At 41.0% G+C, this 23773-nt stretch overlaps 1 protein-coding gene across 1 annotated transcript in view; it reads right to left on the bottom strand.

The window, feature by feature from the left end:
* The window catches only part of LOC112560531 (gamma-aminobutyric acid type B receptor subunit 1-like), a 70434-nt gene that overhangs the window by 26156 nt on the left and 20505 nt on the right, over positions 1–23773 (bottom strand). The gene's annotated exons all lie outside the window — the stretch shown is intronic.

Here is a 23773-nt window from a genome sequence, read left to right on the forward strand (position 1 = left end):
AGAGGCAGGTTTAGAAAACGGTCGAATCGTTTGGGCCCAAGAAACATCCACAAGGAGACCTGCTGTGAGAAAACGAGCTCTGCATCAACGTCTTACAGACTGACGTCAACAGTCGGGCCAAAGGCACGTTCGCAGCCCTTAAAACATCGGATTTTTTTATATCTCGCTTATCCTTAGGCGTCGATGCATAAAGGGCTAATGAGACACGCCGACCCTCTCATCGACTTAAAAAAAAGCAAAATGAAATCTGCGAACGGTAAACCTCTCAAGGGGATGAACTCTATTTTCAGGCTAATGCTCCGTTTAGCTCTGCAAACCCCTTTTATTAAAGCGATACATATATCATGTTGCGAATACACACACACACACGAACACACACACACACACACACACACACGAACTAAAACACACACACACGAACTAACACACAGATTCCACGAGAGAGAGAGAGAGATAGGGAGGGGAAAGACAGTTTAAATACAAAGATTTTTTATTGCTCCATTTTAACAAGCGCTGCTTCTCGTGTTTTGCCATAGAAACTCTGCAAATTGCTTAAAAAATTTTCGAAAGCTGTTCACAAGACGAAATTGATGCCAGCTTTGTCGTGGAAAATTAATTGGCTGCAAGCAACAAACTCGGGAAGTGTACATTAGAAGCTTCGATTTTTGTGCCATCATCTACACTTGTAATAAATCTTGCTCACTCACTCATTTGCTCACTCAATCACGGACATGAGCACAAAGATATTGCCATGTCAGTGTGTATAAGATAGGCTAGTACTATGTTCAATCAACATCATCAGTAGATATATCCCTTGACAATTAGGCTCTCATCAACATCTATGATAACCTTCCTCTTGCAACGAGGGTTGGTCAGATACCTACAGAGAACAAGAGGAGCAGACATTCTTTCGGCCTACAATACTGTCAGGCAGAAAAAGTCCCGACCTACAAGACGTCAGGGTTAGATGGTCTCAGCCTACAAGACCGTGAGGCAGCAGTAAGAAAAAAAGATGGTATTGACTGATGAGTGCAGGCACCGATACTCATACCACACTAAAGCATTCACCATGGAAAACGAACTGCAGCAGAACTTTAATTTGTGATGAACCCACTTTGCGTGAATTTTTTCTTTTCCGTGAAGAAAAAAAAAATGTGGAAAGGGGATGGGTCAAGAGGCAGGGAAGGAAACCAGGGACGGTAACATAGTCATGTGAGTGGTGAGGAAACATCGGTTTGCCAACACTTTCAATGTACATGTCATACTGCGAGTCCTGGCGCAAATAATATTAATGAAGTTAATTACATTTTGTCTCAGCCTCAGCACGAGTGCCCGTTACAAACCTTTCTTGTTCCACTCTTTCGGCAATACAGACCGCCCGGCTACTACTTCCTCGACAAACACTTAACACAGCAAAAATAAAACAAAACTCATATACAAAGTGAAATAAAATGCTCCTAGAAAGAAAATTCAGAATTCTAGCGCAGAAACAAATGCAAGAGACAAATTAAATGGATACCCCCTGGAATGGTAATGCTGTGGTTGCTGGTAAGGTTGATAACTAGAAAAAACTACAAAGTGAAACTATGCTGGAGAGGAAATCAGAGGAAAGCGGACGCCAGCGATCAAAGATAAAACTGATCGTGAACACATTCAAGTCCAAGGCGCCAGTCGTGTCGAACTATGGCGATCACAGAGGTTCGCCTACATTGTCGGTCAAAGAACAGAGCCCCCAGCATTACACAACAAGCACACGCACATGTAATCAAAGTCCCTGCAGCTTCATACCATGCTGCAACTGGTTAGCTTATAAATGAATTCTGTAAATAAGAAGCCTAGAAATGCAAGCGTTCCTTCCCTAAGGTCCGAGTATAGTGCATCGGAGGGGTGCGGGGCCTGGAGAGAAGCAGTGGTGGAGAAAAGGGGAAAAGGTGGGGGTTAAGCTGTCGTTTTCAATGTGAATCACCGACAAGACGAAGTGAAGGAGACAGACGATCCTCCCAGACACCCGCAGCATCCTTGTCCGGATGTAGTCAGCTGCTTTGCGACCTTTCAATGTCTTGTCTCCACGTCGCCTTCAAGCGTTGCGATGGGCTCGGCGCCCAGCAGTCTGATGGTTGCCACTGACATAACTGAAAAAAATAGGACAGGCCAAGTAACCTGATTGAGGCCACCTACATTTTTGATGCAGAAGCTGTTAAGGTAACACTGCCATTCAAGCGCAGTGTTCCGCACTCTGGTAGCCGTGGGTTAGTAAAAACCTGTTGCCATACATACACGCAGAGTGTAGTAGACGTACATCGAAGTAGAATTTTAAATCAACGATTTTCTTATAAAACGGAAAAGAGGATTATTGTGAAGAACATAAACATGTTTTCAAAGCTATACTGTAATTTATCTGACATGCAAGTCTGATGGTGATTTTGAAGCTTCAAGAACAGCATCGAGTTGTCTTTGGGAATGAGACTTGCAATCATGAGCGTGGCTTATCACGGGGTAGCATGGCATTACTGAAGTTCTTGGATCAAAGGTATTGGCGTAGTGTTCACCAAGGATTTGAGATGCTAGTTAATGTGTGTACCAGATATCTGAGCATGGATTTGAGATGGCAGGTGTGGTGTAGAGCGGTCTAGTGATCTGACATCGTGAGAGGTGATGCACAGTGTACTCGTCTTTAACTCTTGTTCGTTAACTCGTTAACAACCTAGGTAGTACAGCCTAGCACCGTTGTCTACTCTTAGATTTTACAAGAAAAAGGCTAATACGACAGACTGACAAAAAGTCAATCAACCCGCCAATAAAAGACAGTAAACAGAAAGGAGGTTCAGAGTGAAAGGAATGAAAAAAGGAGATTCCGACAGGACAGAGTTTCATTGGATCAAAAATTATCGTGTCACGGTGTTTTTTTAATTTTTTTATACCTATTAAGATTCCTCGATCCACAGACACACACAGACAAAGTGTCTACTCAGACATTTTTTTTTATTTAGACTGTTTATGCTTTTACACAGGTGGGTAGTTTCATCTTCCATAAGCTGGTTTGACCTTCCAGCCAGATGACAGATTGCTGCAGAGGATAAATACGAAGCAATTTCCTTCGCGTTCACGCAAGGGAGGAAACATTATTTTTGTTTGGTCCACAGCACAAGTCGCAGCGACATTGGTTGTAGGTCGACATTTTGTGCTGTAGCTCAGCACATTCACACCAAGAAGATGCCCAGAGAAGTGTGCGCTGATAAGGCTAGGACTAGGCCTGTTACACAGCCTCATGGCTCCTGCAGTGGCGGAAATTACTTGTGAAGTACAAAGCGCCATGCAATAAAAGTCTCCCAGCTTTTCTAACAATACTAAAGATCAATAGTACCGATTCTTCTGTTTCCATGGTGATTTCTCTATTGTAGTTTCTTGCTTGGGCGGTAAATTGCTTAATTATCTGAAGCAGGCAAAAAAATGTTGTGATAGTGGGCGCCTGTCATAGTGAATGAAAAGGGTTTTTTTTTTAAAGTCAGTTCCCTCAAAATTGATCTCCCGGCCATCTAACTAACAAATCAGTCGGAATGGAAGAAATAATCCATCGAAGCAGATTGATAAATAATTTTGAATGCATATGAAGCTTGTCGGAGTGAAGGAAAGTCGGTCTGCGGTCTCTCTCAAGCTTTGTCATTTTTTTGTTGCTATCTCTGAACGAGAAATCTGTACTTGCTCTTAACTGTTGTGATTTTCCAAATTTATATATTTTATATTGAAATAAGAAATGTTTACGTCTACTTTAGTTCCAGTAACTCTTTCCGGTTTGCAGAAATACAAAATGAATTACATTCTGTTTATTATTATTTATTGGCTTTTCCCCCCATGAAACTCAGTTTCTCTAATTTCGCAGAAGTTGATGCCATTCAAATGCCTAGGTGGGGGGACTAAAGGGGAACTGATTACATATACTTTTTAAATCTCATTTCCTTCGTTCAGATGGCGCTGAAAGCCAGGATGAATCTAGTGATCTATATAACCCAACAGGCCTCAAATCCCAAAGAAACTCTTCATCGATTTAAAAATGCGCAAGCTGAAAGATTTTTTTAAAAGTATTGTCAAGGGTATTTTAGGCAATACCGATATTTTCTCTCCATCAAGCCCAAACGAAGGGACTCAAATTTTATGCCAGAAGTTTGCCAAGCTGTTTGCTAATAACGTCTGCAAACATGCTTTCTGTAGGACCCACTTCGAGTGCACTAGGCTGTCAGCCTGTCAAGTCCACAGAATCATTGCAACATTCAGTTTTCCAGACAATGCTCCAACTTTCCTTGGTCACTGAGCATCTCTGAGAAGACATATCTTTATATTGCTATAGCCATCTAGCATAATTAACTTGATTAATAGTGAATGCTGCTACTATCATAAACTCACTGTAAATGGAAACTAAAATTTAAATCCATAGCGCATGAAACTTACAAAAACAAATAAATCACAAATACTTATCTCCTTGTCCCTAACCCTAGCACTAATTTAATAAATCGTGTAAATATTCGTTTCACAAACAAATGACGTGTCGTTGAACATAATTAAATTGTGTAACTTCACTAGCTTTTGCATTAAAAGTTGTAGCCCAACAAGATTGAAGAAGCGAGAAGCGGGATTGCGGAATATTGTAGTTTATTGTCGTGCGAGGACTTGAGAAGTAGGGGGAGGGGCGGAATACTACGCTCGACGTCGTGAGCTAAAAAAAAAAAAATAATAATAATAAACGTAGAGACGGAAAAATCATTCTAGTTTCTGGGTGTGTCTTAAAGGTCGTTGATTATCGGCGACGATTTTGAAAGAGGAAAAATAATTTCACTGCCACAGTCACTTCAACCTCGCCTTCATGTGAGGGGAGTAGGTCGGCGACATTTATCAGCGGGTTGCTTTGTATAATTGAGATTTAGTGCGAGCTAGAGAAATAACGATTTGTCCGTTAATGTTTGTCAGCACTATCGTAAGACTGGATGAGTACGATGTGTGTGTTTGTGTGTAGTGTGTGTCAAGAGTGTATGATGTATGCGAAGTGTTATGCGTTCTCGTTTCTCTTAATCTGTTTGCTTGTCTTCTTAGTTTTTTTTTTTGTCTCTTTTTTATTTATGCATGTATTTGTTTGTATCTCGTATTGTATGGTACCCAAAAATATACGTATAATTATCACCAATTATCAGACAAGAAAAATCGTACGCCACATGAAAAGACAGTGGACTTTTGTCAAACATCATCAAATCATTCCCACACCAGCAACATTCTAGCCGCAGAAATACTACGTTCGTGAGACAGTTTCCATTTTTCCACATCATGGAACCGGTTTTAAGGCTATGGCCTGCCCATTAAACTGGAAGACATGCTGTCTCTTCAAGACTCGTCAGTCGCCTACTTGTGTGCACTCTCTCTTCCTCTCACGTTGACCCACTTTACTCTTCTAATCCAGTTAGCGCCACACATTCAACACCTAGTGCCCTTTCCAAAAAATAAGCGCTTACTAAATAGTTTCGGAAATCTACTTCACATTCCAAATGAATTTTCAACAGCTCTTGTTACAGGAACCGCTAAATACATATTGGCTGCTTTTCATTGTTGAGACAGAGACTTGATATCTGTCACTGCGTCGGTATCTTGAAAATTCAATGAGTTAAAATAGATTAAAAAAATTCTAAATATATCGAAGATGCTAATATTATGTTATTAATGAGATAAAACATATGTTTACAATAAACATATTATGATTGATTATCATTTCTTCTTGCTGCGTCAGCAACATTGTCTGCGTGACGTCGAGAGTATTAAAAAGGTTAAAACGCAGTAAGGGTTAAAAATGAAGACGAAAACAGAATTAAGTGGTTTACTGTTCAAGGACGGTATAAAGAAAGAAGAACCTAAACTCTTCTTTCTACTTTCAATGATAAATTAAATATCGTGTGAGTAAGGTTCCAGTCTCTAGTATAAGCAGACCTTCCACTCGCAGACTATAAAGCTTTTTATACCATCTTTACAAGTATGCTTTTATGAGTACAAGTACATCATCAACATATTTTTAATGACTTATATTGTAGTTTCCATAAAACTAGATGTTTTTACTCTAATGTCATTTGTGGTTCCTAATTCTTGTCAGCTCAGCTGCTGAAGGCTGGTCAGAGGTTAGTTTTTTGAGCAGCAATTTATCCTCTATGAAAGGCGTTGAAGCGAATTTTCAAAGACATTGTTGGAGCGCGAGAGTGTAGTTTTTTGCGACATCACGTAAACTAGGGTCATTATGAAAGATCTCGGAAACCACGGAAGGTTAATGGAACACAGGATAAAAGACAACCCCTCCATCATATCCTCCCCGCCAATAGCCATTACATGACGTCATACCTTTAATGCCTTCTTGACGTCATATTCCTATTATGTGACGTTCAGGTCCCCCACCCCCTCTCCAATTTTATTTGTGTGTGTGTGGGGGATTTCCACAAAATTCTACTATATTTTGACGTCATACTCCGATTGTGTGACAACGTCATACCTTTAATGCCTTTGTTGACGTCATACTCCTATTGTGTGACAAGATCAGAAGAGTTGGAGAGGAATTTATGATTAAGCGAATGCTGTTCATGAGATGGAATGAACTTATTTCCTCACAATAACTTCACCACATAATTCACCAACGCAGAAGCACTCAAGTGCACTGACACAGTGTCTGCCTCTCCCTCCTCTTTCATCAGTTCCGCTCGGCAGGTGCCACAGCGCCGACATTCCCATAAATACTCTGGTTGCCAAGAGTATAAGTTACAAAGCTCTGAGCCCATGTCGTCAGTGATAAATGCTCGTTAAAATGAATATGTTTGGAACTTCGAGGCTCACAAAACGTAAGATGTGATGAGACGATTCATGGCTACAAACGAATTGAAGATAAACGATTATGCCTTATCATCTTTCGTGATTTTCATCGGAAGTTTTTTTTTTAAACTACTTGACATATTGGAAGAAGAATTAACTTTATCATAACATCGATCATGAAATCTTAACTTATTTAGATTTTCTGTCTTAAGCCCTAGGGTGCACAACCAACTTGAATATTACTGTTCTCTAGATACTTGTTAACTTTTGTTATAGAAGGTTGAAATTCTAACAAAAAGAATCGAAAGATGTTTTCTGTAGTTTAAAGAAATAAGCTCTTTTAAATGTCTGGAATAAACAATACAGCATAAAACATCACTTCCCCACAAATCGAAACCATTCAAGAGGTACAAACCTAGAAACCCAAACATGCATATAAAGATAAGCATTTACATCAAGGAGGCAGTGGAAATTCCGCGACCATTTGTTGAATTCGTGGAACGCTGTGGCTGTGTTCGAGTGCATTTATTCCTAGTGATTGAGTAAAATTAAAGTATATTTTCTTAATTTAATTTTTGAAAAAACGAAAAAGAAAAGAAAGAAAGTTGAGTAGGGAGAGGTTATTAGGATGTTGATGTGCAACGAAGAACGCCGTCAGTGGCAATGGAGTTACTACCACAGGACGGCAAAAGTCACATGGCAACATGTCACAGACAAAGACTCTTGGTCATTCTGACCCTTGTCGAACAAAAACAAATGATCTTTATTACCTTTATTACCTTCTTTAACTCGCACGGCCTAAAAGTAGTGAAAAACACCTTTAAGAAAGAAATACAGGAAAAAAAACTGTAAATGAATTAAAAAAAGAGAAAGAAGAAAAAAATGACAAGAACAGAGATGAGGACTGGGAAAAACACAAAAAAAAAAAAAAAAAAAAAAAAAAAAAAAAAAAAGCGGTTCATGGGGTGGGTGGGCCGTTTGCTCTGACGCCAACGCCACCCACTGGCATCTGCTTCGTGTCGTCTCCTGGATCATCAGCGTAAGAGAGGAGAGGGATTTTCTGCCCTTTCCTTGCTCGATCACCCGATAGTGCCGCTTCGCCGAGCACCGTGGCCTGCTGTGCACACAAGAAGCTGGGAGAGTTTTTTCCGGTTTTTCTATATTTTTAGGGGGAGGAAAGAGGGAAAGGGGGTGGGGATTTGGTCCCCTTTTCCCGACCTATTCATCCTTCTGCCATCGCCTGCACAGCTTCCATTTACTTTCTGCGTTTTCATTTTTGGGTCCTCAGAATTTTAAAAAATGTATTGTTTGCTTTTTGTTTGAAATCAACACCTACAATAATCTCACCTATTTCTGGGTGCGTACATGTCTTACATAAGGATACTTTAATAAGATTTCTGGAAAGTGAAGCAAAAGGTTACTGATTAAACCTAAACTTAATTAAGCAAGCGGTGTCATTTGCGTGCAGATGCGTTGAATTACAATCAATCTTGCGTAGAGAGATAGAAACAAGCAGAAGATCGGCCAGAAATAGAGAAAGTGCTGACGGAGAAAGAGAAGAAGATCAATGCAGAGAACAAAGAACAGAAAAACATACACTATGCACGTATGCGCATGCACACACACGAACGCACGCGCGCACCCAGGCACACGCACAAAACACATACAGTATCCATAAAAAGAGAGACATGAGATGTCTGTGTGTATGTGTATATGTTTATGTGTCTATGTGTATATTATACTTTTACACAGATATTTACCCTTAGACACATATACATTCATGTATAAATATAACACATCTACACAGACACACTTGTCTACACACCTATATATATATATACAATAAACATCCATACACAAATACACTCAAATACGCGTGCGCGCACACACACACACACTCACGCACGCGAGCAAATTAGCGAGACCTGGACCTAGAGAGAAAAAGACGAAAGAGAAATCAAAAAGGCGAGAAAATACAGAATTTACTATAAGAGGGGGAAAGAACAAAGCCCTTGCAGAGTTCCATGAATACATTCTCACGACTGACCAAGATGGTGGCTTATGCTTGTTTGAATGCAAAAATAATATTTTGTCAACGTCATGGCAAACAGTTAAAGGCTGACCCCAGGGCAAGACCCCATTTCCATGAGTTACAAGGTTTTGCAATGTCATTTTGCAGTGGCGCCAGAAGTTGGAACAGGTCAATCGATCCAGGTGTGTTCTTGATTGAAAAAATGCAACGGATTTGTCTGTGAGAAAAAAAAATCTTATAAAAGCACTACATTACATATTAACCTCTCAGCATCTTAAAACTTAGACTCTCTGATGAGCCTTTCAAGACCATACAAATACAATTATTTGGTGTAGATGTTTCACTATACTGTCAAAGGTCTAAGTAAGGACAGATAAGATCTGTACTTTGGGACAACGCGATTCGATTTCCCTATAAATCTGTGTTAAAACCAAAAGATAACCAGAAAATTCTCCTTTTAATTCTCCTCGAAACCTGTACTGTTGAAGGGACATCAGTGAAGGTAGGAGCTCAGCTCGAGATCCGACCAAGGAAAAGGGGGAAATAATCAGTCTAATATTTACTGCACACAGATGGCGTGTCTCGCTGCTACAGATAACTCCGAGAACCGCCGAGACAGAACGACCGGCTACAGACAGGAAAGGGAACTTCTCTTAGAAGCTGCTAGAGAACAAGTGGCGCAACCTTCTTGATGTTGATGTTGGACGGGTTGTGGACACAGTAAGGGGCCTTTGAGATACGAGATACTATTTTGTATACAAGTCTTCTGTATGTATATTAAATTTTCACAATATTAGTGTGACGTGCGTCTTTAAAATAAATTCCAACTACAGTAAACGAAGGAAGTTTAATATACAAAAACCGTAAGGCATTTGATAAATGGTCTTTTCCCATAAAGGACAACATACTCCCGTTTCTGACTTTCTCACCCTTACTTAAATAGACAAATTTCTTTCTTTTAATGAGGATAACGAAGACCATCATGATGAATGTGACGTGGTTATGGTTATCGGTGATGCTGGTGACACAGATGATCTTCAGAATGAACCAATGTCACGTGTTTTACTAACAATGTGAATTGTTGATATTTAATGAGAATTTCTCATGTAGATGTAAAACAGCTTTAAAAAGAACCAACCTGATGATGAAGAGAAACCTGAGGTAGTTCTGTTATACACTACGTTACAGACTGTGCATTGTTAACAGGACAAAGTATTGATGAATATAATCTCATAATCATTGTCTCTGCTCCTTTTCGCTGTTTCGACCTCAACAGCACAGTGTAATGCTCCTCCCTCCTCCACCCAACCAACCAGCGAACCAACGAACCAAATGAATGAATTCATGTGAATGAATGACACAGGAAGAAGGAAGGAAGAATGGATAAAGAAGGAAAGAAGTACGGAAAAAAGGAGGTTGCGAAGAAAAGAAAGAAAGCATGGGTAAAAAAAAGGAAAGGGGGAAAATAGAAAGAAAGAAGGAAGGCAACAAACGATTCCCAGGAATCAGTCTAATCAGTCCTTATAACTGCCTTTCTCCTGTGACTATCCGTCTTTCTCAATTTATCTGTTTGTCTGGCTGACTTGTCATGTTCCAGGCGTTAGCAGAAGAAAACTGAAGACGACAACACTTTGCAAGAATGAAATGCAAAGGGCCGCCTCACGCGCACACCCTCGCTAAACACGGGGGCACGTGCCAAGGCCCTGTGCAAACATCTCTTGCCCAAACAACCTATTCGCTGGCTACAGTAGACAGTAATTTCAGACTGCAAAAAAGTTTTTTTTTCAAAATCCCGTTGGCTGCTGCCCCATTCTGCAAAGAGAGGGCTGCTCTTTTGACTGGCACGCTCTCTGGGAGGACGGTTAAGGCAGCCTGTCACTCCTCGGCAAGTTTGCGACGACGTCTTCACGGTCATAGATAATTACGTCTGTTATCGACGCAAAAAACGCTCGGTGAGTGGATAACTTTTCTGGCCCTAGTACCTCTTGTCGTTGTCGGCAACAGCAAAACCGGTTCCAACATGTCGACACCGTCTTGAAGGCAACTTGCTTTAATGATTATTATGATAACAATTATTATTTTTAACTCTACTCCAGCTCTTGGTGGATGGCCAGGTCAAAGTTAGTTTATATCTAGGTGATTAAACATTTTCTCCTTAATTGTTTTCGATGTTTTCACTGAAAATGTGCCCAACTTTGGAGAACATAAGACAAACGGCAGAAATTCTCGAAGGAACTCGCTCTCGCTTTGATGATTGCACGTGCACGTACAGCTTGGAAGTGCAGCAGACGTCGCATGACGTCACAACTACGGCATTTCGCCACAGGCACCCTCATCAGCTTCAGGCACCACCCCGGGGCATCTAGGACAGCGCCAGACAGACTACACGTGTCCCGGATCAAAGAAAAAGACAACGAAATTCATCTGCAATGAGTTTGTGTGCGAAGAGCTTAGCAAATGGTTGTGCAACCATTCCCAGCAGGAATAGACTTCATTCTTGGAAGCACGGAATTATACTGATGTAGACGGTGATGCACTTCTGATGTCTACGTTGTCCACTTTATGCACACTTTATTCGCTTGATTAAAAAACAGAACAATATGTCTTTAAATGTTTAAAAGAGCACAGCTTGTATGCTTGTATCTCGAGAAGGGATCGAGGTTTTTGTGATTTTTTTATTCGGAGTTTAAGACAGAAGGCTTCAAAGAACTCACACATCAAGTTGTTTACAAAATTTTGCTCTCTTCAAGATTTTTACATCTGTTAGCCTCTTCCCTGTCATTATTTATCTATGTCGATCTTAGATCTCTGATTAAAGGCCATCTGAGGTTCTCTTGTCTATCACCGTTAGTATGCCCTTTCTGAATGTTTGGGTTAAGGTATGATAGAGGAAATTATTTTAAGTGTGCGAAAAGCACGGTAACCTGACGATTGTTCTGCTCGACTACATTTGTTTGAGGCTTGCCTGAGCCTGAGAACGTCCTCCCAGCAGACCGGTACCTAATTGCACCCGAGGAGTAAACGTTAAGAAAGGAGAGAGTTAGGTTCTACATTCCATGTCGTGTCCTTGATACGATGAACCACTTACTACCCTAAACGATCAATAAACCCTTTACTTTTTTTACCTATTGCATGCGCAGTTTCCAATTTCTGCGTTGAATTATTATGGCTTTTTCATTTCGTATATTGACAATAGAGAACATCAATCACTTTGAAATGTAATGCATCGAAACATTCTTGACTGTAAAATGCAAATGACCTGAAAGGCAGCAAGACACAATTTAAGACCACGGTCCACATACAAGATTGAAAAAAAAAATTCAGGCCTCTAGTTATTTGTTAGGAACCACTGCCACTGAAGCTGATCTTTTTTTCACACTTTCGCTCGGATGATCAGTTGCTCACTTCAGTCAAACGGAACTTCATCAATTTCTGCCTGGAACCAAAGTAATCAAAGGAGGAGGGGGAGAAATCAATGACAACCAAGAAAATGAGAAAAAATAAGCTGATGAACATAAGAAAGTCGACTGCGTAGTTAGAATTGTCTAGACGCTACTGAGCTTAAATGGAAATCGAAACATTGTAACCGGGGAACGCTTTACATTAACTATCGACCTTGACCCCGACTTTCCCCTCCCGTGGGGATGCGAGGCCTGGGGGCATGTCTGGTGCCAGGCGGACCTGGTCCGGGCGACGACTGTTCGTGAACGATCAGAACTACGTCGCAGGGGACCAACCATCGTCCAGGGTATCGAGTGACATCGATTATCCTGATTGCCTTGTTCGTCTAGCAGTCCACCTCCACACCCCTTCCTCCGCCAAGTGACTAGTGCATTAACGTGTTTGTCACTCTGATCGTTCCCGTAAGAAATCATTCGATCTGCCATCATGTTTACTTGCACGAAAAGTTGATGCTTTATAGATTGTTCTAATCTGAAAATTTATTGTCACCACCCGTCGTTTATTATTTTTTATTTGTTTTGTTTTTGTTGTTGTGTGTGTGTGTCGTAGACCTATATCATGATATTTGAATCTTATTTATTTTTCGTTTCGTAAATCCTTACATCCGTTTGAAACAGTGTCCAGGTGTGCACCTGTATACTGTTTGAAGTGCTCGCCACGTTTAACCTTTCAATGTCCACTAGGACCCAGTCGGTTATCATAAACACATCACCAGTATGGCGAAAGCACCCAGCCCAGGGTACTTACTCGAAGATAAAGTCCTGACATGAAACAATAACAAGGCACTTACATACACGGAGATATAGCCATGATATGAAGTAACAATAGGATGCTCAGGGTCAGAGTCAGGGTCAGGAGACAGTAAAAGTCATGTCACGAAACAAAGGGCGCTCGGGCAGTTGGGAGGATAGGGCCGGGGAGTAGCAAAGGGCAACAACTAGTGAGCAGCGTACGTCTGTAGACTCATATCCAGATTGAAAAAAAAGCTCATTTCCTAAGAGCTATGTAAAAAGGTCAATCATCACTGGCATTATACACGACCTTTGTCATCGCCACCACAGCTGTTACAGCTGTTTCTAAGTATCACTGTCATAACTACTCCTTTAGGCTAGTTCTGCTGGTCTTGTCGATGAAAATGTCGATGGTTCTGAAGAGGAGAAGGCGTCCAAAATAATAAAGAAATAAATAAAATACATAAAGTTAGAAAGAAAAATCAATAATTTCAAAAACATGAAGCAAAACAAAAAAAAAAGAAAACTATGTTCAAATGAAAAGATCTGATTAGTTTGCTTTCAAAAACAGCAAGCAGCTTGGAGAATACATCACATAATGTGCATTTATTTCCATTCACCTCATCCTGTTAAAATCAGGAAGAAAAGCATTGATACAAATAACATTTTAAGCCGCAGACTTTCTGACTAGAAATATAATCCTGCTTCACTTCTTCCCTGTCGAGTCATGTCCAGTTTATTTATCTTTAAAAAATCCTCAGTTTCAAAAACGATTTTGTATTTGAATGGCGCAGCGTCGGTGGCTTATATCAGGAACCTAGGACACTTTCTCGAGATAAAACAAATCCCTTTTGCATTTCCGATTTTTGAAAAATAAAATGGCGATAGACACCGTACTTGCAACATCGATCCTCCAAACTTCTGACAGAAGAATGTCTTCATTCTTCGTTCATTCTATCGTTTCTTCCAAAACTGGATTTCTCCCCCTGTGGGCATTTCATGATCTTGGGTTGAAATGTGTTTCAACATGCAGCATGGTAGACGCTGTCGTAGTGGAATCCACTCCATGCAGAACTCCACCGTCAAAAGAACCAATCGAATTCCGAAGAAAGGTTAATGGAAAATAAAATAAATAATGAAAGGTTCCATATTGCTGGGTTATTGTCAGGGATAAAGTTAAGCATTAAAATTTTATTTCTGGAATGCAGTCTCATGCATTATATATAAATTTTTTTTTATGCAGCTAGTCATATAGCGCTGTCTTGATTTGAATAGTCTGAGCTAGTCGTGATTCGGACTGTGTGGGAGGAATTCCCATCTTGGTGTTCCATAGTTTGAAAATGCGGAGGACATCCTAAACGTGTGTGTTATATATTTGTGTTCCAGCAGTTTCGAGTCTTAATTAACAGTTTCAGATAAAACATAATTGTAATCTGTGTCAGTCAGTAAAAGCACTTTAAGAACACAAGTTAGCAAAATGAAATAATGTTTTGTTGAATGTAACAGTGAAGGATGTAAAGCAAATGAGAGCGGAAGTAGGGGTGGAGGAAAAATTTAAAAAATTACTTAGATGTAAGGATGGACTGTTATGTAATGACATAATGTCAGGATGTAAAACAAATGAAGAACCTCGCAAGTGAGGGGAATACAAGAAAGAATGAAGAAGAATACAAGAAATGTAGAAAAATAAAGGCACTTCATGTAAGGAAAAGGACGTGAATTAACGAGTAACAATCGTCAATCTCTCATAAGGTGTTCTACAAAAGCTATTGGTGTAAAGCAAATACGATCGTGAAAAAAGCGCAGACGTACACTCATAGACTAAAGAAGCCCAGGACATCTGTTTCCACAGTGGATTGAAGTCACGTGTCTGAGAGTTCCTTGATTATGTCGTAAGTCTTTTCACTAGAGCGGTTCTACTGGACACAGGGGAGAGCAGTTTGTGTACAGACATCATGGGTAGTAGTTATAAAGCGAGTATATCGTTTCCACAGGGCAGCATGGAGAACTCAAGTGGAAGAGTCTGATCCTGTGGACACTACATCGTATTTCTATACCATAGAAACCCTTTATCGCCGCTTTACAACTACCGCTCCAGGGTAAAACAACTTCTGCAGAGTACGGACAACCGTTTTATAACGGTAACAAGACGCTTGTCCTATGTTGCCCCAGGGAATTGCCTTACCCTCGCCTCGTAACTACGGCCCCGGGAAGATAGCAAACTAAAATTGTGGGGAAGTGGGTAGGAGGAGTGGTTGTGATGGTGATAGGGATGGTGGTCGTGAGTACGGAGAGAGGGAAGAGGGAATAGGAACGTAGCCTTTGGGTGATTATGTCAGAGGAAGAAGAGGACCCGGGACCGATGTCAAAGGTGTTTACTCTGCTAGTCGGCTCCATACTCGTGTCGTGCAGTGCACTTCCATTAGTCGAGCCAGCTGTTGACTGGGTAATTCTATTAAAATAATAAGAAGGAAAATGCTTGGCACATGGCTAGTACTTGCATTCTGGAATAAAACACAGACAGACAGACAGACAGACAGACAGACAGACAGACAGACAGACAGACAGACAGACAGACAGACAGACAGACAGACAGACAGACAGACAGACAGACAGACAAATCTTTACTAACATCGAGAGAGAGAGAGAGTGATCACGAATATGCAAGGATGGTGTTGCGCAAGTGCTGGCTCCTTCAAAACAGATATCACGCGTGCACCTGCAGCATGTGCGCGAGGCCATGCTCAGTTAATTAGTTCCAGCTGCGTCGCAGAGCCGTTCGATCACTTACAGCCTCGCCTGCAGATGCTTGAAGAATTGATGACGCAAGAATTTATCGGACTCGGCCAGTCGTCGGATTTCAGAAGCTGAAACACTTTCACGACCACGTACACGCACGTGTTCACACTAGAATCCTTGATAAAGGGTACAATGACTTTTATTTCCTGGCATCCTTCTCAAGAGGTTCATGTACATGTGGAGAAGGTGTAGTGTGCATGTGTATTGAATGTCGTGTATGGGTTTGTATGTCTGCGCGTTAATTTGTATATATATATATGTGTGTGTTTGTATATATGCTTTTATTATATTTGCATGTGTTTGGTGATTATGAGCCAAAGAAAAGTTTCTGTCGTGGACTGTGTCTTGTACAGACAATAAAGTTTGATTTGAGATTCCTGTTTAAAAAAATACAACCAAAAGCACTTGTAACATGATGACTCGTCAATAGGCGTAAAAAAAAATGATCAGAACCTGATGAGAATTAAATTTAGACCTGTGAATGTTATTTAACACCGTCTCGTACATAGGACATTCAACACAGTGTTACGCAAATAATTCTTTAAATTGTTGGTTATTACACACTTTTATTTTCTTTTTTCTTCAGAGATCGAACGTGTGTTGCTGATATTAGAGCTGAGAATAAAAATGTAATGGAGGGGAGGGGAAGGTCTATAGACAAGACACAGAAGACAAAATAAGAAAGGAACTTCAACAAGAAGCTGAGAGAGACGTAGAAGAAGAAATTAGGAAAAGGGTATAACGGGACGGAGAATGAGATTAACGATAACGAGTAGGAACAGGTCATGATGAATACTACAATGACGTAAATGGTGAACTAAGAAATTAAACTAGTGTGGCAGTTGCATGAACAACCTACGTCAAACCTTGTAAAGTAGAAAGAACATTAAAAAAGACCTCATTAACCAAGTGCGCTCCCTGTTCACGTCACCCAGAGCTAATCCACGCAAAAGCGTTGGTATAAGTTTCGAGATGTTTCTAGTTTTTCACCCTCCCCATACCCCAATGACGTCAGCGACTGGCTGATTTTTTTTTTTCTACCGCTGTGGTCAGTGAAAGATGCTCGAGCAAACGACCTTTGCAAAGGCAGCGAGTATTGTTACAGACGCAGCGCGTGGGGAGATAACAAGGAGGACCACCCAGACAAGCATCGAGCGGCCAGGCAGCCAAGCCCTCGGCGTCTCGTAATACTTGTAAGTGCAAATCCCTTTCAATAAAATATACTCGAAACCCTGTGTTGAGTCGGTAACCATATGTGTTCACCAACATTTTGGACTGAGCCTTATCACATGTCCAAAGACTTGCTGCTCGATGTGCGTCAGCAGACACAGGTCCAATCTTTGACACTTACTTTCTTCCGTGAGTATTAGTTTATTTTTAAGGCTGGGCCAGTTGTATCAGCTACTTCATTATCTTCGATATGAAGATATTCCAAGACCATCCACGTATGGCATGTGTGACAGATGTTCATTGGTGATGCCATGGTGTACATCCACCAGCTACTATAAAAGTAATCAGGGTGTGAACTTCATTGCCGTCAAAGGCAGACAGGCGCAAATTAAATTCACCTCCAAAAAATGTGTCTGAAAATTAGCAGGATGTAGACCCACACTATCAAGCGTAGGAGCAGTCTGCATCAAAGAAGCGTTAGCATCATTTCAGGTTGTTTTTTTTCATTTTCAAGTAACTGGAAGGAATTTCGATAATGTCTTTCAACAGTACTTAGATTAAGCTACCTTAACTTGCTAGAGAATGAAATGAAGCCATCATCCCCAGACTTCGTCCAGGTAAAGTTATCCCCACTGTAATCCTGAAAACCCTCCAGACAAAAATGGAGACAATGAGAGAGAAGAAAAGGTTGTGATAAATACCTCGGGCAGCAGTAAGGCATCTCTAAAAGATCTGTAGGCCATGAAGATGTACTCTATCTAATCTAGCCTTGTTCATACAGCAAGTAAAGATGTGATCCAGCTCTGTGATACAGCGAGAGACGAAAGACATCAGAATGCATCAAGAAGCAGGGAAGTAAGTCAGGCTGAGGAGAGATGTGTTATTGAAATCCGAGGGTTTTGTCTTTGAATCACCCATTGCTGACTTTTTTATGAAAGGATCTGAAGAGAGGAATATTCTCATAGCTTGAGTAGTAGGGTTTCACAGTGCTTCAGAGTCGTAGTATTTTGAAAAAAGTTAATCACTTGCGGTCCAGCTACCTCTGTGGAACCTCTATATCCCAAGAGATGTAAGCACAGGACAAGAACACTCAAATATTCAAACACAGCGATAATCTAATCGCCATAGTTAGCGATTCCTCGTATCTATAAATGAAATAAGAAGACGATAGCCCAGATTTCTTCTTCCGAGTCCCTCGACTTTTCGTGTCAAGGGACATAATCAGGTCCTCGTGCCGTGGGCAAGGGAGCTAACCAGTCACTGACCTGGGCGAGTCTCGAACCAGCAACATTCTGTTCTGTAGTCTACGAACAGACTGAACCCCCTCTGCTGCATGCTAAAGCTCTTTTGGGAATTATTGCTTGTCCAGATATACACCGACAGGGATTGTCTTCCAATCTTATAGCTAACTCTGAGATATTTTACCTCCTGTCTCTCACTACTAACCCAGCAAAACAAGGAATTGGCAAAGTCGATTACTTCGGGAATAGCTACTTCTTTTGACACGATGATGATGATGGTGATGCCGACACGCCGATGTACGTCACGAAGATGATTACAGGATAAATAATAGAAAAAGCACGACAGCTAGAGGGACAAAAGTGATCGTGAGAAAGAGAAAGACAGCGTGGCACTGGTAGTCTTGGTCGTGAAGCTTGATTATCGATGTGTATTCTACCTCCCTTTTTTTTGGCTTAGCAAAGATCTTCAAAACATCTCCATTCTAAAAAAGTAATAAGACTCCAGCCTTGCCAAAATACGGATCCTCCACTACCAATGACAGCTAAGCGTGTTTTTTTTTTTTTAAAAAAAAGCGATTCGGCCACTATTCACAAGCCTACCCTCACTGTCACGAGTCAACAAGTCAACAAGCAGATCCCCCCCTCGCTGGCGCCTGAAGTTGCTGTTAAAGAATTGATGACACAAAAGTTTGAGCACAAACATCTGTTATTGGCTGGGAGCGAGAAAACACTAAACATGCAATACAAGTGCAGGCAGATCGATATTCGTTGTGGAGAGAGAGAAAGAACGAGACGATCTTTCTTGTCGTCATTGGCGATTTCACATCAGCGCGGGGCCTCGCTGTCAGATCACAAAGCCCGCAATTATTTGGACACGCAGTCCATCACCTCAAAGACTTCTGTTTACTTAGTTTTTTTTTTTTTTCATTTTCCGATCACGTGACGTAACCCAACAGTTGTTGCGTGGAGGATTCAGAAAAATGTAACCCCAGGAGTTGTTTCTGACCATTGATGTCCATATACTTGTTGAAGCTTAATTGTAGATCAATTTGTTTGTAAGTCAGTGACTTTCTATTACCTGGACTGTCGAGAGTTTTATCATCAGATGCATATTTAGGTGACCCCTGGTCGACGTTGATCAATGCTGTCTTCACAGCACACAAATCATGGAATGAGTGAGTGTATTTCAATCAAAAGTTATTTTATCAATGTTTTCACATTTTTAGCAATCGTTTTTGCTGCTTGAGTTAATGTCATATATCTTCGGCAGGAGAATACTCCAAAAGGGATTTTATTTCGCCCATGAAGATGGGAAAAAAAGTATTTACACTCGGCAGTGTGTTGGGCGAGATGTAGACTACACCTATCCTTTTTCGCTTATCATCAGCAAAGACACGAACAAACAATTATCATCGATGATGGGTATGCTTTGAACAAAGCCGGAGACGTTGGGGAAGGGTGAGTCGGCGGTTGATAGGGGACCAGCCATAGATTCAACCTGCCTGTCGCTGTTGACCGAGATATCATTTACTCGAATAAAAATCATTTTCATAATAATTCGCTGAGTCACCTGAGCTTGCATTCAAACAAATCGCGGTTTGGGACTTTCAATTAGTCATTGCTCTATCTTGGCGGTACCATGGCCACAGCGGGGCCTGCCTGACTCTGACAGACGCTTGACGTTTATTCCCTCGTCTCGATGACCTCGATGGCGCTGGTGCTCGATGGAGGTCCTTCTCATTGCTCAATATGTTGGGCCGATGTCGGTCAATGTCTCTGGACATAGAATGTCTTGGCTACACAGACCAGGCCTTGTGCCAGCATGGAACCGATATACCTGCCAGCGAGTCAGCTTTAGTTATCGTGGCTAGTGATGCTTGCAGGTCACGTGGCCGTGTGACTGATAGATGAGCTAAGCGGCTGCTAGCAAGAAAAATGTTTGCCAGGCCAACGCTTCCAGTTAAATCCTGCCTCTTAAACGGTGTAAACAGATTTGTCTTTTTGCTTCGTACCCAGTGATCAGTGGAGTTCCTCTACAGCATAAACCTACGTATAGCCCCTCAAAACTGTTTACGTGTGATTGTAAGTAAATGATGACTTTGTATTGAAAATTTTGAGCGTAAAAATTATTTAGAGCATCAATTCTATCTTTTCTGTTATAATCGACTTTGTTCTACCAGTCAAATCCGACCAGCCGTCCATGTTGGGCCAATATCGGTCCAGCATGCCTGTGCTATTGGGCCTGTCACGTAGTCGCAGTCCAGTGCCCCGGATCAATCACAGATTGTTCAACAAGACCTTCTCGCTTCCTCACCTCTTTGCCGAAATGCAAGTCACGCAGAGGCCAGGAAAAGGGACAGGATATAGTGCGAACAGAGATAATCATGGAAGGAAGGGAGCGGAGAGAATGAGAGAGAGAGAGAGAAGGATGGTAGACAGAAGAGAAAGTGAAAAGGAGGGGTGGTGAGGAGAAGAAAGTAAGGGAGACAGAGAAATGAGAGTGTGGAGCAGAGGAGGTAAAAGTTGGAGGGAACGAGCGAGAAGAACGAAGAGAAGAAAAAAAAAAAAAACTGCAATCGTCAAGTGTGCGCAGAAAGAGACTTCAAAGCAGGGAACTAACAGATGCACGTGATCGGAAAGGGGAGGCAACATCGGCAGGATGCAGATTATGAAGGAGAAAGGAGTAAAGGATGGGGTGATTAGACGAGATCAGGCAGAGAACAAACGAGCTTGAGAAGATGGGTTTTGATACGAGTGTATGGAGAGAGAGAGGAACTGGTGTGTGTGTGGGCGCGTGCTTGTGTCAAAATGTGTCTAACGGTTAATTCTTTTTAAACTACACATTACATGCCGCTAGGGGAGATGACTAATGCTTGTAGGCGGAATGATGTAGACCACTATCTCAAGACACGAATCATGAAGAACTGTATCTATGAGGGGAAAAAAAAAACAGAAAAAATACCAATATCTTTAGGACTAATGATACTCCATCTCGCCCCAGTTCCGAGCTACCCCCACAAAAAAGCTAATCCCAGAGCTGCATCAGATACCACAACCACGGGTGGATTTCTCTTTGAGAAAAAAAGACCATACTTCAAGCTGCGATCACTGTATGAGCTGACAGCGATTTAAATTGGTGAAATAGTGTCTGGTCTTTATGAGCAAGGAGTTTGCAAAGTGCTGAAAATATTCGTGTGTTGTGGATATCAAGTCAAGGAACTTTCTCCCGGCGGCAATTAGATTCATCGTGTGTATGTACTTTTGACCAATCCCGCGTGATTGAATATAGATGTATAAATGTAAATATATTCAAATCTGTATGTGTCTGATGATGTTTGAATATAATGAATTTATTTTGTGTCAGTAAGCCATTTGTACGAAGTGTATTTCAAATTATTTAAATAAACGTGCATGATTTCAACTTCATTTCTCTGCACACGCCCATGACTTTCCAGAAAGGGTGAGATACACATGCCAATAATAATAATACTAATGATGTGCCTGTAAACTACATCTTGAAATGTCGCAGTTTTAATGCAGTTTTCACACACACACACATATATCTGACCGGCGGGCAGTAAATCAGCAAAAGCCGACGCTCGGAAGACCTACAAGAAGTATTACAGAATCAGCACAGGCCATGTATCTCCGAAGTTTTCATCACTGAAAGTCTGGCACCAAACCTGAGTACATTGAGGGAAGGGCAGGAGACAAGGGGTTAAAAAAGCTCTGATTTGGACAAGACACTTGACATATTGCGCCTTGGAGCAAGTCCGTTCCCCAGTCGCCTTCCTCGCCCCTCTCCAGGCCAGACTTCTTTGTTTGCTTTCCTGACGGCCACCCTCGGAAAGTATTGCCAGATCTTTTGTGTAGTCTGCCGCAGAACGTGATAGCTTTAATTTTCATGCAAACTTGGTTAAAAGCCTGGCGGGCCGGCAAGGAAGCGGCCCATGTCCTTGATGTTATCACTATGTGCCCGAGAAAACTTTTGTTCGCACATTTTTTTTAGTTTTCTACTTGTAGTCTCTTTTTTTGCTAAATCACACAAAACCTTGCACTTCTTGAATTAATACTAAATAACAATAAAAAACAAGAATAAAATGACAAAAAGAAACAAAATGAATATAAAGTTAGATCAAGTGTTTTCCACCCGGAAATTAAGAACAGACATGAAACGAATTCACTCGGTCGCTCGCTCCTTTAGGTCCTCTTTCATTTCCCTACTTATTCACTCAGGATCAGAAACTCCTCTAAGCCCTAACTACCTCCATCGTCATAGGAAATGATGGGAACGTGCATCTCATAGTACGCATGCGGAAACAGTGAAACCTGAGAAGCACTGACTCGTTCTTGTTCTCATTTGAGGCTAACGACAGAGGGAAGGAAGGACAGATGTAGCCTGGGGAGAGATTTTCACACTTTTCTGCCTTTTCAATCTTCGTTAAATATTTATTTGAATGATTAATGACAGCTATTTACAAAACGAAGAGCGTCTCGAGAGAAAGAGAGAGAGGGGAAGATGGAGGGAGAGTTCTAGCTGTCAAAAATATATTTTAATGATTTATGATTGGGAAATGATCTTTGCAATGGACGTAAGCTCCTTGATGCCTTATGCTCATCAACCTTCCTCAACATTCAGCGAGGACGTCTTGTTTGCTGGTTTTTGTCAATTTTTTAAAACCTTTGGGGGTTTGGGGAAAACAAGCCTTTCTACTAAGATGTTCCACCTCCTCCTCCTCCTCTTCTTCCTCCTCCTAGCATTCGCTGATCATGATTTGTCTGTTTACTTTAAGGAAGGATCATTTGGGATGGTGTAGGTACTCCTGGTAGGAGCGCTATGCAAACATCCAAAGAGTGAGTGAATGTAACAGTCTACAAAATTCAAATCTCAGCTTGGTCCGTTAGATACGTTAAGCTCTAGTGTGCTGTGAGAGTGATGTCCCTTCCATTTGCCTGAAAGGCTGAGCATGACAAGTTTTCATGTTATTTATTTGTTTATTTTTTTGTCTGTGTTGTGGATGTGTTGCGACTTGGCTGCCGGCGATGGATCAACATGATTGGGATCAAGCTAGGTTCTATGCTGGATTATTTTTGTACCTCCCTACTTGGATGTGCGGAGATACACATTTCAGGTCTTCACGTTTCTCGTACGTCGGTTTGAAAGAATTTTCGGTGTAAAATAGTTTGGGAGATGACAAACTACTATATCAATAGCCTTCTATCCATCATTCTCATGTACTGAGTTTCAGTTTGTATACCAAAATGGTCTTAATTAATTCCTTTACTTCGGCGATGACTTAATTTTTTTTAAATGGCAAATGTGCGATACATTTAACTAATAAGAGTTAAAGAATGTGTATTAAAGATAACTACAAAAAAATTTGATAGAACAACCTCAAAGATATTTCTAACATTTCTAACATTCGCTTCTTTGTACACAAGAACATATTCTGTGACACGAAGAAACGGGAAGTTGAATTTCCACAGAATATGTAACACACATAATT

Source organism: Pomacea canaliculata, linkage group LG3, assembly GCF_003073045.1.
Source record: "Pomacea canaliculata isolate SZHN2017 linkage group LG3, ASM307304v1, whole genome shotgun sequence".
Taxonomy (NCBI): Eukaryota; Metazoa; Mollusca; class Gastropoda; order Architaenioglossa; family Ampullariidae; genus Pomacea; species Pomacea canaliculata.